This window comes from Solanum verrucosum, unplaced genomic scaffold (genome assembly GCF_900185275.1).
Source record: "Solanum verrucosum unplaced genomic scaffold, falcon-dt-bn FXZP01000098.1, whole genome shotgun sequence".
Taxonomy (NCBI): Eukaryota; Viridiplantae; Streptophyta; class Magnoliopsida; order Solanales; family Solanaceae; genus Solanum; species Solanum verrucosum.
In genome coordinates, this window is record NW_026020320.1 from 85,963 (window position 1) to 106,849 (window position 20,887).

Here is a 20,887-nt window from a genome sequence, read left to right on the forward strand (position 1 = left end):
TTAAATTATATATGTTTAATTAATAAAATTAACCTCAAGAGGTGAGTTTATATTAAAATAATTATATATATATATATATATATAAATAACAATATTTTATTTTTTCTCAATAGGTTTTGTGTAAAATAAAAAACAAAAAAAATTATAAAACCGACTTCTGTATGTCGGTAAAATTAAAGAGTAAAAATAAATTAATATAAAATACCGACCTCATGAGGTCGGTATTTTTTTATATTTAATTGAGAAAATAATACCGACATCAAGAGGTCGGTTTTTATTGTAATTCATTAAAAATTCCGACCTCAGGAGGTCGGAATTTTTTCTCAATTAAATATTTTATAATTCCGACTTCCGAATGTCGGTAGTATGTAATTAAAATACCGACCTCATGAGGTCGGTATTTTTATTTCTTTTAATTACTATTAATTAAAGTGACATCCGGAAGTCGGTATTTTTATTTCATCTAAATACTATTAATTAAAGCGACATCCGGAGGTCGGTATTTTTATTTCATCTAATTACTTTTAAAAGCGACATCCGGAGGTCGGTTTGCGGAAAGCGGGAAAAGTAGATAGTTGAGGTTCCAGGGCATATTTGATTTGACTCGTGATTAATTGAGATGTGTGCAATTGATATGCAATGGATCGTATAGATGTTGATTGACTTTCCATTCCCAAATCTCCTTGGATTCCTTGCTTGACGAGGCCTTTGTCCTTGCTATCTTTTATTCCATATCCTTAATTGTTACAGAAAATACTTGTGTTGTTTGTTCGAATTCAAATTACTAGCTTGTAATTCTTTATTTCTTCAATCGCCTTTACATTGTTTCTTGTGGGATTCGACCCCAACCTCTTGTGGTATCTGAATATCACTTATTCAACACTATCTTATGAGATAAATGCATATGCTTCATAAGAAAGAACACATATTTCATACCATGTGTGCAAATATAAACCAAAAGCGCTAATATAAGTTATATCTCGACTTATTATTATGTGAAATCTCATTAAAATACTCTCACAACTCTAATTAGTAGCTCGAAACTTAGTTCAATATTCATTGTCTTAATTAACATGCGATCAAATGACCATGAGAGATTCAATTTGGTGTAACATGACTAGAAAAACGAGTTAGATATAAGTCGAGAAACTCGTGTTTAGGGGCGTGTTCGGTATGAAGAAAATATTGTTTGATTGATTAAATATTTAATTTATAAAAATAAATTCCTTAAAATGAGAGAAAATAATTCCAAATAAACATCTTGATACATTTGAAATATCTTTAATTTAAAATCTAAAAATTATAGATCTTATTTATTTTTTCATATACTTCGTATCTTGTTAAAACATGAAAAACAAAATGGAAAGCTTTATTATGAGTAGGACAAAGACTTTTTAGGTGAAAAAAAATACTTAGTAAGACTAAGAACAAAGATAGAAAAAAAATTATTTTTTCTTTCCCTCGCATTATAATAGCACATGATGCCGCCTCCACTCATTAAAATAAAATTTTCAAAGAGACAAGCGCCAAATTGTGCCAAAACTCCCGCGCCTTCCGACCCACATCCCCCGCCCTTTATTTCTTCCCCTTTCTTACCTCATTTTCATCTCTTTCTCTTTCACTCTCACTTTCACTAACAATGGAGGGCCGCCATTCTCATCCATCTACTCCAATCCCCGACTACTTTGTTCAGAAGCGGGGCAAAAAACGGGGTAGTTATAACTGTGGGAGATGTGGGCTTCCGAAAAAAGGACATGTTTGTGATTTGACTAAGGAGTTTAATGAAGTTCCTACTCCGACATCTAGTGATGCTAAGTCATTTGTTTTGCCTTCTCCGCTTTCTGTTGTTCGTACTAAGCCTACTCCACCTCTACCTCCGCCACGTCAGGCGGTTCCTCAGCTCCGGCGAGCGCTTTCATTTGATGACATTGGTGTTACTGATGAATCGCCTGGATCTGATGATGATGAGGGTGAGAGTGAGGGTGAGGGTGAGGGGGAGTTTTTGGATTTTGAGAGTGAGTTGGATTTAGGTAGATCTGGGAAGTTGCCGGCCAATTGTTTGTGGGAAGTGTTTAAGAGATTGCCACCGTCGTCGTTGCTTTCTTCGGCGAAGGTGTGTAAGGGTTGGAGGGATGTTTCTAGGAGGATTTGGAAGTCGGCTGAGGAGCTTAGACTTGAAGTTCCTGTGAAGGCTCAGATTGGACTTGTTGGATCCGTGTTGCAGAAGTGTCCTGGACTTGTTAAGCTTTCTCTTAGAATGAAAAGGTTTGCTTTTATTAATTAATTAATGAATGATGGTTGGATCTATAGATTTATTAACTGGATTTGTCTTGTTTAGGAACAAAATGGTAGCTTTGTTGTGAACTAATGAAGTACTGGTTTTGGTGTTTCAGTGATGTGGATGCCACAATGCTGGCCTGCATTGCATTTTCCTGCCCTAATCTGGATTCACTGGAGATCCTCACTTCTGAAACCTCAGTCAATCGGATCACTGGGTATGCTTTGGATCTCATGCTCACTGAATATTTGATAAATTGTCTCTATGACTTGATCTTAATGTTGAGTTGATTATGCTAGTGTTGTTATCTTCTAAATTAGAAGGAGGTGGATGTTGGGACATCCCACCCTTAGAGGGCTTGAGTCACGCTTGGCCTTCGGGTGTTTGGAGATTGGCTTTTGTTTCTTAAATCTGCTAATTCTTATCTTCTGCTATTTACCCATATTCACTTTTATAGCCAAGTTGACTTCTTTTTTTAATGATGTTTTGGTTTTTGTTATGACAATGTATTCTAGTAACAAAGTTTTCCTTTAGTTAGATGTGATTAATATCTCATATGCAATATATGTGTTGTATGTATGTGTCAATGCAGAAGCCGAATATCTGTGGTTATCTTTGGATTATTTTCTCTTTAGCTGGAAGTCTCATTGTGGATTTGTAGTTAACTTACTCATTCAGGTTCAGTTGTATTGAATGCGAAGAACCTACATTTGGGAAGCCAGTGACTATGCTACTTCACATTTAAACAACAGCAATACTTACAGATAAATTCCAAATTAGTCAGAACCTCACTATCTATATGCCTGATTTAGATTTGTTCCTATCTAATATTTAATAATTAATGTTTCTTAATATTAGGCACATTGCATATTTATCGGAATAATAATGTCTAAGGAGATTAAATGACTTATAGTTAACATAGGGCTTAAGTAAGTGTACAGACATGTCTAAGTCTTAATTCAATCTAATTGGTGTTGCCTATGAGTATCTTTCTTCTTCTTTTTTGTGCTTTATTGTTTGCTTTTCTTGCATGAATTTCAAGAGATTTTAAGTCTTTTGAATAACTTCTTTCCATATGATTTTATATCTATCTTATTTTGTTTTACACCTTCAAAATTATAGTTTCACACATGGATTGGTACATCTCAATTGACTTCCTCTTATATTATCATCTATGTGTGCTACTTGAATCTTCCGTTCTTTAGCATTTTTAATCTTATCTAGTTTATGATTGCACCTTCATGTTACCTACCTAACATTCAATGCCATATCAAAGTTGCATAGGCCCAACTAAATACCATTTATGAAAGATTCATGAAAATCATCAGTCTATCATAGATACATTTTGATCGGTCCTTATTGGCAGATATATATTGTGATGCTGTTAATCTCTTAGTTGGTGTCCAAATTGGAATGTTGGTATTTTTGAATAATTAGACATCTTCTAGAAGACCCTTAATTAAATTACAGGGGTTTGGGTGCTTGGCCTATCTTTTATATACAGGAATGATTTTGCAATATTATCAATGACAATCTGATCTAATGTTTCTTGTAAAACCCATGTGTCTTATATAGGGATGAATTATGTCGTTTTGTTGCTGATAAAAGGTGTCGTACCAATCTTAAGATGGAAGGCTGCTCAAATCTCGGGGGCTTTACTCTTCTTCAACCAGCCTTTCCACTCTTTGCCTTTCGGAACTCTTTTGTCACTCTAAGATGGTAAACTGTCTAATGATGTCATGGCATTAAACCTATAACTATCTGTACTTAGTCCATTTTCTGCAGTACAACCCTTCTTCTGACATGTTTTCACTTGCTTAGGTCTTCAACTGCCCCAATTTGAAGGAGATCTCCCTGATTTTTTCTCGTCAAGAGAATGAAAACACTGATCTTACAGCTATGGTGAATGGTCTTGGAAGGAGCTGTCCAAGACTACAGAACATTCATGTTGCCTCAGTTCGGCTGACACATGCTGTTGTGCTTGCTCTAACAGCAGCAAATTTAAGGTTTGTAACGTTTTTATGGTTTTGGCTCTTACATTTTTCTTTGACTAATTTTTCTTTTATTAAAGATACCTTGAACATTCATAAAGCTTATTAGTTACTGCTTTGAATTTCAGGGGATTAAGAATGCTTTCACTTGTACTAGGATCAGAAATTACTGATGCATCTGTTGCTGCTATTGCTTCGAGCTACTCGAGGCTCGAATTACTTGATTTGAGTGGGTAAGTTTCACTTTCTGATATCTTATTTGGTTCCTCCATATTGTTGGGATGGCAAGTACTGGAGTGTTATATTATAAATAAACAAATTCTATATTTATCTAATAAGAGATTAGTTTCTTGCTTTTCTTCCAGTTTATTTTCTTTTTTCTTGGGATGTCCATATCCTCTAAAACAATCAAAGCAGCCATAAAGTAGAACAAACCAATGAATACTTAAGCTGGTATATTGATGGCTACTTTAACAAATAACATTGGGGTAGCAGTTGAACTAAGTTTGATGGTTGAGAAGTAGGCTAATATGCTAGTGTAGATCTTGGAAAAATTATTAACTTAATTTAGAACGACATTCAGGTTATGCCATTGTGACCCCTTCAGTGCATAGACATGCACCTGCATATCTAATGTCAACTATTTCCCTTGTTACAGGTCTAGTATTAGTGACAGTGGCATTGGGATGATATGCAATGTATTTCCGGAGACATTGTTGAAACTTCTCCTTGCTCTTTGTCCAAACATCACATCAAGTAATACTTAAATCTGTTTCCTTGACATCCAATCCAGCACAAATTTTGGAATGCTCACTAATTTATTTTCTTTCTTGTGATTATTTTATAGGTGGCATACAATTTGCTGCAGCTCAGTTGCCTAATCTAGAGCTAATGGATTGTGGAATGAGCATATGCGATCCGGATCTAGACAGTCCAGCAGAACAGGAAAATGATACTGTTGAGTTACAAAGAACACCAAGTAGTAAATTACACCTTATTTATCAGAAACTGATTATTAAGCACAGCCACTTGAAGAAACTCAGCTTATGGGGTTGCTCTGGCTTAGATGTAAGATATCAGTCTATAAGATATAAGGATTATTCATGTCATTGCTACTAACTTTTCTTTTTGAATCAGGAAATATTCTTCCTCCATGTCCGGCTAGCAGTGATGGATCTGATCAGGAGGGTGATGAGAATGATAAGGAGAGTGAGGGTGATGAAGAGTAGTTGTATCTATTTGACATTTAGACTTCTATATTTTTAGAATTGTTTAATTTGATCGTATTTTAGTTTATTTTGAAGTTGGATGAAGTTTATTTTGAAATAGTTTGTATATGTTGAAAATATTGTGTTGTTTTGGTTGGATGAAGTTTATTTGGCTATGGTTGTTTTGGTTGGATGAATTCTATTTGGCTTTGGTTTGTTTTGGTTGGATGAAGCTTATTTGGCTTTGGGTTTTGGTATAAATATGCAGGTGGGCAACTAAAAATTGCAGCAATTTGCTGCCTGTTTTGCAGCAAAAAACCGACCTCCGGAGGTCGGAATTTCAAAAATAAAAAATAAAAATACCGACCTCCGGAGGTCGGAATTTCAACATTACAAAAATAAAAATACCGACCTCCGGAGGTCGGAATTTCAACATTACAAAAATAAAAATACCGACCTCCGGAGGTCGAAATTTTAAAAATACAAAAATAAAAATACCGACCTCCGGATGTCGGAATTTCAACATTACAAAAATAAAAATACCGACCTCCAGTGGTTGGAATTTTAAAAAATGAATATTCCGACATAAAATAAAAACCGACCTCGATAGGTCAGTAAATACCGACCTCCAGAGGTCGGTATTGAATAGCGACCAAGCTTTTTCCGACCTAAGCTGGGATGTCGGTTTTAGGTCGGTATTTCAAGGAATACCGACCTCCGGAGGTCGGTATTTATAGGTCGGTATTCACAGTTTTTTTAGTAGTGTACATCTCAAGTCTTTGACTCGTCAATAAATACTGTAAATAAAAGATAGAGTCTAATGGAGATCTAAAAAGTAGGATCTCATCATGCCTCCGAATAGACTCAACCTGTAAGATCCGATCAGCCGTCAAGAGAATCACCTTGACTAGCTAGGATCGAAATCAATAGGATAACATAAGTAAGGGTGAGTACAATCCACATGTACTTAGTAGGTTTGACCAACTAAGTTTAACGTAATTAATCAAACTTATGAAACAAACTATGAAACGCTTCCACATTCATACTGAAAAGTCTCATTCTAGCATCGGTGCCACCAATTTATATAATAACAGTGCGTGTAAAGTAAATACATAAGACTACAAATAATTTCTCATAGCAACAGACAAATTACACAACAAATTAAGCTCATCAATGCAGTGTAATGAAATGATCTGATTGAACCAAGGTCATGACACAACCTATCGTATACACCTTTTAGAGTCCTAACTTCCTTATAACGGCCCATGGGGGACTCGAAGTCCATACACCAATCTCAATAACTCACCAACTTGCCACCTAGCCCGTGGTCAAGGATAAATGTAAGGTTACTCACTTTCTTTCTCAAACTAGTAATTCTCTAGTTTCTTAGATTGCCACGATCAATGGTATGATGAATGAAAATGAATGCATCACAACACATTCAATACAAATGCATAGTCAATTCAACAAGCTCTAAAGAGTCCAAAGTTCTCAAATTCATTAAGTCATGACATACACACTCACATGATAAAAATAGTGAAAGAATTTATTTGAAATCAGTATTTACCATTTAGAAAACATTTCTTTTATTTAACGATGTGATAAAAAATTAGTTCAAGCCCCTAACTCCAATATTTCAAGTCATAATGAATAAATACGCATCAACCCCTCTCTCAGGCAATATCAGATATCACAAGTTCCGAAAATAATTAGTAAAATCACCTAAGGCCCCAACACGGGCTAAACATCACAAATAAACCTCCACAACATGAAATAATAAAGTCTACAATTTCAAATATCTCAATTTAATGCTACGACCTCAATCTCAATTTTAATTATTCAACCCAATCTAAGAGAAAGATAAACAAATCGACCTCGAAGGTCGAAACTTCACCCGAAACATTTTTCTACCAAACAATCTCCAACTATCAAGAATGGAAAGAATTCTTCAAAAGAGCTCGAACGATACCCATATCGCCAGGGTTAGGAATCAAGGGAAAAATAGTCCAAAAATATCTTCAAAATCAGGAAGGGTAAAATCCAATTTTTCATAGAAAAATATTCTACAAGTCAAGAAGAATTCCTGGTTGAAAAACGTATTTAAAACAACCAAGAATCGAGTTCCAAGTCATGAAAATGCCAATTTTTCCAACTTAGGGGGAAAACCCCAAAACCCACATTGAAATCATGATTTAAAAGAGTTTTTTAAGTAATAAAATAGAAAGAAATCTATATGAAATTGATAGGGAAAACTTACCCACATAATTTTTATCAAAATAGCTTTCATGAATCGGCTCTCCTAGGCTCCAATCGATTGAAAATTGTGAGATATGAAAAAATGGGGAAGAATCTGGCAATTAGGTTCTATCCATGTGCAAAATACTCATCGCGATCGTGAGCCACTATTCTCACGATCATGAAGCACACTCAGGTAGTACATCACGAAGGCAAGCCTACTAGTCGTGATAGCGGAAAGTACTAGAGTGATACATCATGAACGCGAGGCTACTGTCCATGATCGCGAAGAACAATAGTCCTGCACTAGAAAACTAGCCAACCATCAACTCAACTCAAGAATAATGAATCTGAATGGAACCTCAAAAATTGTTCGGGTCCGATTAAAATAAGCTAGATATGCTGCCTCACTAAATTTGACTGCTGGACTCAATGGAATTTTAAAATTTCCAAGCATAGATCATTTTAACATAAATACCCTCTCAGACTTTTCTTTAGTCTAAAACTCAACTTCTAGCCTAAATACCCACATAATAACCTAAGGCCTTAAACTCTAACCAATCACCTTATTAGACCAAACTTGACGTTATGGACGGAACAGAACTGAAAGAATCACCATCCGACGCTCGGATCTCATAATATTGGCCAGAGTAAACCATTTCAATAAAATTCAACTTAAAAGTCTAAATTTGTAACGACCGGGTTCCGTCGTTCTAGAAAAGGTAACAGAAAAAAAATTTGGGCCGAATTTTTTTTCCGTAGTAACTTGTGATTTCCCAACCTAGTCCAAATTTGAATGAAATTGGAGTCATTAAATTATAGGGAAATCTGCTACCAATTGGTTGATCTAATTATAAAATTGATGACATGAGTAGATAGCCAAGACGTTAAGGAACTCGTACGACTTTACAAAATTGAATTCGAGTGAGTAGAACTCCCTAAATTGATCTTGGCATGAACGAGTATTTTCAGAGTGTCATTGGTTGAAGGTGTGTCGTAAAATGGGGTCTTGGAATTATTAAAATTGCTCATTGTTCCCGTGCAAGCCGCTAAGGCGAGATTTCTACCACCAGGGTGAGGCCGTTGTAGCGGGGTGAGTGCCGCCATGGCTGGGAAGACGTGACTTAAAGTCATAAATAAACCCCAAAAATGTATTATTCTGCAATTTTCGAACTTGAGAGCTAAAAAATGAACCAAGGAGTTTTTTTGACAGTTTTCCACCATTATTGAAGCTAAAGGTAAGATTTTAACTCCCCAAATCCATTTTTCGATCCATAGAATGTAATCTAAATGGATAGTTATCGATGGGGGAGGGTTTTGATCTAGAATTTATGGTGGAAACAACCTTAATTGGGATCATGGGTTGATCTAGGATGAATGGAAATGTTAGTAATTCGGGTAATTAGTTATTGTTTATTGATTCCCGTGTTAAATTCATTATTTGTAGACCAAAAACAAACCGAACGAATCCGGAAAGGGAAGAATCAAGTTTCTTAGGAGATTCAAGCTTGTTTCGAGGTAGGTGATGGTTGTGATTTCATATTGTGTGATGTATGTTTGTTCTTGCTTCACTATAATACATGTATGTATGTGAATGTTGCCTTATTGATCACACTAATTGTAAATGAGGATAGATGAATGATGAATGCCATGAATCATGACTTGATTGTATGATTTTGAGATTATACTTGTGATTGTGGTTGTGGCTTGTTGAATGGATCGGGTGTTGCGGTCGGATACACTAACTTGGATCGGTTGCCACGTTCCGACATAATTATGGGATCGGTTGCCACGTTCCGACATAATTATGGGATCGGTTGCCATGTTCCAGCATAAACATTGGATCAGGTACCATGTTCTGGTATGCTAACTGTTTGGGTTTGGGTTCAATGAGAGAACCAATGACTTGATATAATTGTGTATATTGAGAAATGTGAAATTGTACGTTGTTCGTAAATGATGATGATATTGTATATGTTCGTGTATGCATGTTATTATATTGATTGCAATGACTTATGTATGTTGCACTTAGTGGGATAGCCGTGTGATCCTACCAGTATACTGTGGTTGTGTACTGATACTGCACTTGCTCTTTCATTGTTGAGTACAGGGCATCTTCAGGCGGCTATTGACAGACTTCGTTTAGAAGACCAGTGATCGTATCGAATTCAAGGGTGAGCTAGTTATTCCGGGCTGCGAGTTCCCTTTCTGTCTATGTCCACATTTCGACTTAGGCTTTCTACTTAGTTATTAGTACATTAGTTTGGGGTTGTAACCCTTCTTGTTAGACTTACGGATCTTGTCAGATGTTTTGGTACATTGACTTCCAGGTTCTAGGTGTTATTCCGCATTGTTTTGGTTATTAGACTTTTGTTTGGAGTTTATGGGAACTCCCTATTTCTTTTCCGTAGCATTTAAACTTTCTTGTGTAACCTTAAATGCTTTAGTATTGTGATTAAGTTGTTTAGCTAATTAGTATTAATGATTCTCCCACCGGAAGGTTAGTGTGGGTGCCAATCACGATGGTCTTGGTCGTGACAAAGTTGGTATCAAAGCCTAGGTTCATTGATCTCGATGTACCAAAATGGGTCTAGTAGAGTCTTGCGGAACGGTACAGAGACGTATGTACTTTTCTTCGAGAGGCTATATGAGTTTAGGAAATCTCTCTACTTTCTTTTGTCTCCTTTCGTGCTATAACTTGATTCCAATTGGTATCTGGTGATTCAAATTGGTATCTAACCTCCGTCACTCTTTTGTCCGCAGATGGTTAACACTAGGTTCAACGACGTTTGGCCCGAAGCTACCGTCAATGCTCCAGCTAAGGAATCTGTAGCAAGAGGTCGCGGTTGAGGTAGGGGTAGAGGAAGAGCTAGGGGTAGAGGGATGGAACACCAGTTGAAAATGCTACCAGGAATGAGGCCCCTCATGCGCACCAAGAAGAGGTAGAGGAGAATATCGAGGTTGAGAATGAGGAGAATGTTGGACAAGAGGAAGAAGTGCAGGCTGAGACTACATGCATTCCTCCTTTGGACCCAGTGTTAGCTCAACAGATCATATCATTCTTGAAAGGGTTGTTGGTCCTGGAGTGCTTCCTTCTGTTCAAGAAACTCAAGCTCCCGCCAATCATCCTATTGCTATCACTGTCCCTAAGGTGGGAGGGAATGTAGGTAATGATGTTTTCTTCCGTTCTTTGTTGGGTCCTATTATGACTGGTAATGAGCATGAGATGTTGACTAAGTTCTTAAAGTTGAAACAACATGTGTTCTATGGTTCTGTGAGTGAAGATGCATATGAGTTCATCCTAGATTGCTATGAGAGACTTCATAAGTTGGGAATTGTCCATCAGCATGGGGTTGAGTGTGTGACCTTTCAACTTCAAGGTGAGGCAAAGCAGTGGTGGCGAGCTTATGTGGAATGCAAATCTTCAGTTTTACCTCCTCTTACTTGGACTCAATTTCATGCTCTGTTTTTAGAGAAATATGTGCCTAGGACCTCGAGGGATCGCAAGAAGGATGAGTTCATGGCTTTGGAGCAAGGTGATATGTCTGTTGCTGCTTATGAGGCAAAATTCCATGCCTTGTCTAGATATGCTACTCAATTGGTGACTACTGAGGGAAGAGAGGATTTGTTTATTTATTAAGGGACTAAATTCTGAGTTGCAAGTATTATCTGTTCATATGATCTCTGCAGGGAAAATCTTCAATGAAGTAACAGACTTTGTGAAGAAAGTGGAAGTGGTGAAGCGAGACGGTCAGGCCAAGGTATTGCCTAAGAAAGCCAAAAATTCAGGCAACTTTCAGGGATTTTACTCCAAAGGTTCAGGAAGGCCAACACTTGCAGCCAGGCCAATTCAGTCTGCTATCCCCGCCTCTACAGGTAATTACTGAGGAACTCCACCTCATATTTGATTCAGGATAGCCAGGGAATCGCACCTTCGGTGGGCAGCAGGCCATCTTTTGATCATACATGTTACAACTGTGGAGAACCTGGGCATATGAGGAGAGATTTTCCCCACCCGCACGTGATGGATTTCGTGCAGTAAAAAACTAAAGCAATGGTACCCGTGGGAAATGGTAATAATGGTCGAGGACGTCCACAAGGTGGGCGAGGAGGAAATCAGCGAGACCACGGAGGTAGGGGAAATGGTAACGCATGCAGAGGTAACGTGAAACTAGGCAAGGAAGCCGCTCGTCATGATGATATGGCTCAGTGTTACGCCTTTCTGGGCAAGAATGAGGCAGAGGCATCTAACGCAGTGATCACATGTACTATTCTTATTTGTGACCGGATGGCTAATGTGTTATTTGATCCGGGTTCTACTTACTCTTATGTATCTGTGTGATTTGCCGCAACATTTGCTATGATTTGTGATATACTAGATGCCCACATCCATGTTTCTACCCCAGTTGAAAAGTTTGTCATAGTCACCCATGTCTATCGTGTTTGTCCTATTTTGTTTATGGGTTTTCAGACTTGGGCTGATTTGGTGATTTTGGATATTACTGACTTTGATATAATTTTAGGCATGACTTGGTCGCCCCCTATTATGTTGTGCTTAATTATAATACTAAGTATGTAACTCTAGAAAATTTGGGAAGGGAAAAATTAAAGTGGGAAGGGGTGTACAAACCTAAGCAAGCTAAGATCATATTCTCCATTCGGGCTAGAAAACGGATAGGGAAAGGTTGTTTGTATTATTTGTCTCATATTCGGGATATTGAGGTTGTGACTCCATCTATTGAGTCTATTCATGTGGTGTCAGAATTTAGAGAAGTGTTTCGTAATGACTTGCCTGGTATGCCTCCGGATAGGGATATAGATCTCTACATTGATTTAGAACCTGGTACTCGTCCCATTTCCATCCCTCCATATCGCATGGCTTCGGTAGAATTAGGAGAACTTAAGGCTCAAATCCAAGAGCTTCTTGATAAAGGATTTATTCGTCCTAGTGCTTCCCCGTGGGGTGCTCCAGTTTTGTTTGTTAAGAAGAAGTATGGTAGTATGAGGATGTGTATAGATTACCGGCAATTGAATAGGGTCACCATTCGAAATAAGTACCCTTTACCTCACATAGATGACCTTTTTGACCAATTGCAAGGTGCATCAGTTTTCTCTAAGATTGATCTAAGGCCTGACTACCATAAGTTAAAGACTATGCCCCAAGATGGCGTTTAGAACCCACTATGGGAACTATGAGTTTCTAGTTATGTTTTTTGGTTTGACTAATGTGCATGCATCTTTCATGAGTTTAATGAATGGTATGTTCAAGCCATTTCTTGATTCATTCATCATAGTCTTTATTGATGACATTTTGGTCTATTCAAAAAGTGAGGAAGAGCATGTCGACCATCTTCGTCTTGTTTTGGGTGTTCTTGGGAAACAAAGGTTGTATGCGAAATTTTCTAAATGTGAATTTTGGTTGACTTCGGTTGCATTTTTGGGATATGTAGTTTCAAAATAAGGGGTAATGGTAGATTTCTAAAAGTTTGAGGCATTTAAGAATTGGGTTCGGCCTAGCTCTGTGATAGAAGTTAGGAGTTTTGTGGGGCTCTCTAGCTACCATCATCGATTTGTGAAGAACTTTGCTTCTATTGCCACTCACTTGACTAATTTGACCAAAAAGGAGATACAATTTGAATGGACTGAAAAATGTAAGGAGAGCTTCCAAACGCTCAATACTCTCTTGATCACCGCACCTATTCTAGCATTACCGGTAGAAGGTAAAGATTTTATTGTTGATTGTGATGATTCACATTCTAGTTTGGGTGCTGTGTTGATGCAAGATAAAAATGTTATAGCTTATGCATTGCGTCAATTGAAGGTGCATGAGAGGAATTACCCAACACATGATTTGGAGTTAGCAGCGGTAGTGTTTGATTTTAAGATCTGGTGACATTACCTCTATGGTGTTAAGTGTGAGGTGTTGACTGATCATCGTATTTTACAGCATGTGTTCACTTAAAAGGATCTGTATTTGAGATAGCGGAGGTGAATGGAGTTACTCAAGGATTATTATGTGACCATTCAATACCATCCGGATAAGGCTAATGTAGTGGCAGATGCCTTGAGTCAAAAAGCGGTAAGTATGGGTAGTTTAGCTTGCTTGAGTGTAACTAAGCGACCGTTGGCTAAGGAAATTCAAACCTTGGAGTCTAAATTCATGCAATTGGGCATCTCAAAAAAAATATGGGGTTTTAGTTAGAATTGAAGTAAAGACCACATTCATTGAAGAGATCAAGGCCAAACAATTTGAAGATGAAAATTTGAATGAACTCAAGAAGAAGACTGTGATGGGTAAGGCACAAGAGACCACTCTCGAAGCGAAAGGTGTGCTCAATTTGAAAGGAAGAATTTGTGTTCCTCTAGTTGATGATTTGATTCAGAAACTGTTGACAGAATCCCATGGTTCCCGATATTCCATTCATACGGGTGTGACCAAGATGTACCGAGATTTGAAGTGAATTTATTGGTGGTCGGGCATGAAGAAGGATATAGAGGAGTTTGTGGCTAAGTGTCAAAATTGTCAACAAGTGAAGTATGAACATCAAAGGCCTACAGGTTTGCTTCAAAGAATGTCAATTCCAGAATGGAAGTGGGAGAGAATAGCCATGGATTTCGTGGTTGGTCTTCCCAAGACATTGGGGAAGTTTGATTCCATTTAGGTAGTGGTTGATCGATTGACTAAGTTTGCCCATTTTATTCTGGTAAGAATAGATTATAATGATGAACAATTGGCGAAGGTTTATGTGAAAGAGATAGTGAGGTTGTTTGGGGTGCCCCATTCTACCATCTCAAACCGTGGTACACAGTTTACCTCCAAGTTTTGGAGAAAATTACATGATGAATTGGGCACATAACTAAATTTTAGTACCGCTTTACATCCATAGACAAACGAGCAGTAAGAGAGGACTATTCAAGTGCTAGAAGACATGTTGAGGGAATGTGTGATTGATTTTGGAGGGCATTGGGACAAATTCTTACCTTTGTGTGAATTCTCCTATAATAATAGTTATCACTCTAGCATTCATATAGGACCATTTGAGGCACTTTATGAGAGGGGATGTAGATCACCCATAGGATGGTTCGAGGCTGAAGATGTGAAAACCTTTGGGGGTTGATTTAGTGAAGGATGCTCAAGATAAGGTGAGGAACATTCAAGTTAAGCTTCTAGCAGCCCATAGTATATAGAAGAAGTATGTGGATCATAAGGTAAGAGACATGGCGTTTCAGACTGTTGAGAATGTTCTTCTTAAGGTATCACCCATGAAAGGGGTGATGAGATTTGGCAAGAAGGGCAAGTTAAGTCTGCGATACATTAGTCCCTTTGAGGTTCTTGAATGTGTAGGGCCAGTGGCTTATAGGTTGGCTTTACCTCCTAACCTATCGGGAGTTCATTCGGTATTTCATGTGTCCATGTTGAAGAGATATCATTGTGACGGGGATTACATCATCAAACGGGACTCAATTGTATTAGACAAAGACCTCCAATATGAGGAGGAACCAATTGCAATTCTTGATCAGGATGTGTGTAAGTTGAGGACCAAGGAGATTAAGTCCGTGAAAGTTCAATGAAAGCATCGTCTAGTTTAGGAAGCCACTTGGGAAACCAAGAAGGACATGCGAGACAAGTATCCCAAATTGTTCATCGATTCAGGTACTACTCCATTATTTCTTTAGCCTATTTCTCCTAAGTTTTTCACTCGGGGACGAGTGATGGGTAAATTGGTATCTATTGTAACGACTGGGTTCCATCATTAGAGAAAAGCCAACGAGGAAAAATTTTGGGCTGGAAAACTTTTTCGTAGTAACTTGGGATTTCTCAACCTAGTCCAGATTTGGATGAAACCGAAGTCATCAAAGTCTAGGGAAATATAGTAACAATTGGGCGATCTAGTTATGAAATTGATTATATGATTAGATAGACAAGACGTTAAGGAACCCATATGACTTTACAAAATTGAATTTGGGTGAGTAGAACTCACGAAATTGATCTTAACATGAACGAGTATTTTCTGAGTGTCATTGGTTGAAGGTGTGTTGTGAAATGGGGTCTTGGAATTATTAAAATTGCTCACTGTTTCCGTGCAAGCTGTTGAGGCGGGATTTCTACGGCCAGGGTGGGGCCGCTGTAGCGGGGTGAGTCCCACCATGGCAGGGCAGACGTGACTTAAAGTCGGAAATAAACCCCAAAAATATTTTATTCTGCAATTTTTTAACTTGAGATCTAAGGAACGAACCTAGGATTTTTTTTTACAGTTTTCCACCATTCTTGAGGCTAAAGGTAAGATTTTAACTCCCTGAATCCATTTTTCAATCCGTAGAAAGTAATCTAATGGGTAATTATCGATGGGGCAGGGTTTTGATTTAGAATCTATGGTGGAAACAACCCTAATTGGGATCATGAGTTGATCTAGGGTTGATGGAATTGTTAGTAATTCGGGTAATTAGTTATTGTTTATTGATTCCCGTGTTAAATTAATTGTTTGTAGACCAAGAACAAGCAGAACGAATCCGGAAAGGGAAGAATCAAGTTTCTTAGAGGATTCAAGCTTGTTTCAAGGTAGGTGATGGTTGTGATTTCATGTTGTGTGATGTATGTTAACGTTCTTGCTTCATTATAATACATGTATGTATGTGAATGTTGCCTTATTGATCACACTAATTGTAAATAAGGATATTGAATGATGAATGCCATGAATCATGACTTGATTGTATGATTTTGAGATTATACTTGTGATTGTGATTGTGGCTTGTTAAATGTATTGGGTGTTGCGGTTGGATACACTAACTTGGATCAGTTGCCACGTTTCGACATAATTATGGGATCGGTTGCCACGTTCCGGCATAAACATTGGATCAGGTACCATGTTCTAGTATGCTAACTGTTTGGGTTTGGGTTCCATGAGAGAACCAATGACTTGATATAATTGTGTATATTGAGAAATGTGAAATTGTACGTTGTTCGTAAATGATGATGATATTGTATATGTTTGTGTATGCATGTTATTATATTGATTGTAATGACTTATGTATGTTGTACTTAGTGGGATAGCCGCGTGATCCTACCAGTACACTGTGGTTGTGTACTAATATTGCACTTGCTCTTTCTTTGTTGAGTATAGGGAAACTTCAGGCAGCTATTGATAGACCTCGTTTAGAAGACCAATGATCGTATCGAATTCAAGGGTGAGCCAGTTCTTCTGGGCTGCCATGAGTTCTCTTTCTGTCTATATATATCCATATTTTGGACTTAGGCGTTCTAGTTAGTTATAAGTACATTAGTTTGGGGTTGTAACCCTTCTTGTTAGACTTATGGATCTTGTTAGATGTTCTGGTACATTGACTTTCATGTTCTAGGTGTTATTTCACATTGTTTTGGTTGTTAGACTTTTGTTTGGAGTTTATGGGAACTCTCTATTTCTTTTCCTTAGCATTTAAACTTGCTTTCGTAACCTTTAATGCTCTAGTATTGTGATTAAGTTGGTTAGCTAATTAGTGTTAGTAGTTCTCCCACCGGAGGGTTAGTGTGGGTGCCAATCACGATGGTCTGGGTGGTGACAGAATTCCATCAGAATCTCACCTAATCGCATCGAGGACCTAACCATTCCCAAAATACATAATAAACATTGAAACACTAAAGGGGAGGGAAAAATGTTCATTTCACACATAAAGGTAATTTCTCAAGAAATGGGACATTACCTGATTATGATTTGTGGTTTTAGAGTGGTCGTGTTCATTGTGTTATGTGATTGTGCATGATTTTCTATTAATGTTGGTTGGCTCGGGTACCACACATTCTATAGGATATTTCCATGGTTGGATTGGATACGATGTCTATTATATACTACTAGTTGGCTGAAGTTCCATGCCTGGTATGGGGATATTCATATATCATTGGCGCGGATACCATGCCGGTACACTAACTAAGGATAGCTCGGTTACTACACCGGTACACTAACAGTTTGGTTTGGGTTCCTTGAGAGGAGAAACTATGTGATGATGGTTCCATTAGTTGACGTGTATTCTTGTATGAGGACTATTGCATGTTGGATCATTGAGAGGTCCAAGTTACTAAAAAGGTGAGTTGATCTCAGGTTTGACTAGTATGTGACCATGTGGAACATGGATAATGTTACAATATGTTAGGGTAAGGACTGAGAGTCAAGGTTATGTATCACTTGTGAGGATGGAGTTTAGTAAATTTTCTTTGCATCCGCACTGTTGGGTTTCTTCTGCATATTGTCTCACTATTGAGTTGACTTTATGGGGACTCAATTCTTTAGTTGTCTAAGTTGTGTTCTGAGAGTCATGATGGTCTTGGTCTGTAATGAGTTCTTGGTTTAGTTGACTAAGGACAGGTGACTAAGATAGGTTGGTCTAAGGCGCCAACTTTACTTATTGTTCCAAAAAGGGCAATAGAGCTGGCATGGGTACTGTAAAAGGTAGCAGGTTAGTTAATAGGACATGTGATGGCCTGATTTTTAAGGATATTAATGTGGTAGAAGGTCTAAACTATGATTGTGTATTGTTGTGACGTTCTAGGTAGGCTGGGGAAGCCTTAAAGTGATGTAATTAGAATGTTCAATCAGGGTATTTACTTTGGTTGGGTAAGAGGAGGTAGATAAAAACTTGGGGTGGTGTAGCTTCCGTATTGTATGATTTTTCTTTTTATTATACAGTATATTAAGTGGTAGGTTTGAGTTGACCGATTATCCCTATCAATATGTGTGGTTTGTACTAATAATACTCTTTTTATGCCACTTGGCATACTCTGGTTGCAGGGTTTACGATGTTTGGTGGGATAATATACTTTGTTTACTGGCACTTATTCTAACACCTAGATACCCGTACAAGAAACTTTGAAATATGAAATGCAGAATTGAACCATTATAGACTACTCACCCTAATTCAATATAGGAGTACTCTTAACTCAATCTAAATTACATGAGTAAATTATTCCTTTTCATTAACAACTTCAATAATTAACCACATAAGTTATAATTACTCTAATGGTACCATAACCTTTTTTATTTTCTTGCAAGCATTAAAATCAACATATTATTAACTCCAAAATTATATACAACTTCAATTTTTTTTACTTTTTTATCAATGATAATGACCACATTATACTTTTTTAAATTCTTTTACTATAGTATTTCCCAAAAAATGGTGGCCTTAGGTCATTGTATGGGATAGGGTTGGGTACTTCATTAGGTTGGGCCCCAACCGTTGGGACATGGATTTGGATCTAGGGTTATGGTATTGGAAATAGTTTTATCTAAATGTTTTGGGGATAATGTTTTTTCCTTACTAACCAAACACCAAAAAATAAATAATCTAGAAAAATATTTCCTTCATACCTAACACACTCTTAAGTCTTCATCATATAATTTAATTTCGCTATGTTGTTCCTTCTATTTCTATAAATAAAAAAAGATAAATAATTAAGTACCTTCCATATCCTAATGTCCAACTTCATATAATTTTTCTTCACTATCTCATTCCTTCTACTTCTATAAGCAAAAAAGGATAAATAATTAAGTATATTCCATATCTTAAATGTCCATCTTCATATAATTTGTCTTCACTATCTTGTTCCTTCAACTTCTATTTTTTTTAAAAATTAAGTACCTTCCATATCTTAAATGTCCTAACTACATATAATATTTCTTCACTATCTCATTCCTTGTACTTCTATAAGCAAAAAAGGATAAATAATTAAGTTCCTTCCATATCTTAATTTCCCAAGTTTTTTTATGGCAAACTTTTTTTAATTCTATAAGCAAAAAAGGATAAATAATTAAGTTCCTTCCATATCTTAACTTTTCATGTTTTTTATGGCAATTTCTTTAACAAATCATATGAAATTTGGATCACAATCCTCTATAAATACGCAAGGTCTTAACATTTTATTTTCATCACATTTTACATAGAGTAGCATCACCCCACTCAAAGTCTTAACATTTTGTTTGCATCAAAATTTATATATGGTAGCAAAATCCCACTGAGGTAATTAGCTTAATTATTTTCTTTTACTTATTATATTTATTCTCATTAATGTTTCTATATAGGTCAGTAAAATCTCTATAATTGCATTTTTTGTCTGAGTTTTTTTTGGGCTATTATAGAAAACATAAAATATACTCCAAAGAAAATTTGATTGTTAAAGTGAATTGTTGTTATAGATATCTAACTATATTAAACAAAGAAAGCTTTTTTTTATTCGGTTATTAAATAATAACGAAAAATGGTGCCATTTTCTGATGATGAGGTTGACAGGAAGCAAGAGATTTGCAAGGAGCTGAAGAATGTGAGACACCATGTGAGAAAAATTGATGCCTAAATGCGAGATGCCAGATTACGAGGCAAAGATGTGTAATCTAGCATTTCGCATTTAAATTGAGCATCAAATCCTCTTATGTGGGGCCTCACATTCCCAGCTTCGTGTAGATCTCTCGCTCTTGTCAATGACATCATCAGACAACGATGCCATTTTTTTGTTATTTTAATCACTTGTAAAAAAAAATAAAGCTTTCTTTAGTTAATACAGTAAGACCTCTCTATAACACTCATTATTTAAAAATTATTTAGACATAAATTCTACAAATACTATAACCCACCCCAGATCTGAATCCATGTCCCAATCTAATCAAAGACCCAACCCCAGCCCTATCCCTAACAATGACCTATAGCAATTCTTATAATCTTCCTACATGGAGGAAAATAAAATCAAAGAAACCTATGATAAAAGAAGTTATATAATTAAAGGCAACTTCTTTTATCGTAGGTACCTTTAATTTTATTTTCTTCCCTGTATGAAGATTATAAAAATTGCTATGTTGATTGATTGTTGGGAGGAAATGATCATAATATACACAAGAGAATAAAATTTAATTTCGTGTTTAAGTATTTTTAAGTTTAATTACAGGAGTTAAATTTAATTTGCAATTTGCAGCGGTCAAAATCTTAGTATATTTTCTTTTAGGCCCTCAAAGATAAAGAGAGAAATTTCTATTAGACCCTCAACTTTCTTTTACATCTAAATATGCGTAAATATTATGTAGATTTATCACATCAAACTTGAAGGCACATGTATTCATATTAGTTAAGGGTTAAAAAACACAATTATGTATTCTCGTTTTTTGAGTTCTATACCTGAATTATGAGTTGTGTGA

General features: G+C 36.7%; 1 pseudogene; it reads left to right on the forward strand.

The window, feature by feature from the left end:
- Window positions 1-1,639: 1,639 nt before the first annotated feature.
- Window positions 1,640-16,881, forward strand: LOC125835358 (F-box/LRR-repeat protein 17-like; annotated as a pseudogene).
- Window positions 16,882-20,887: the final 4,006 nt, after the last annotated feature.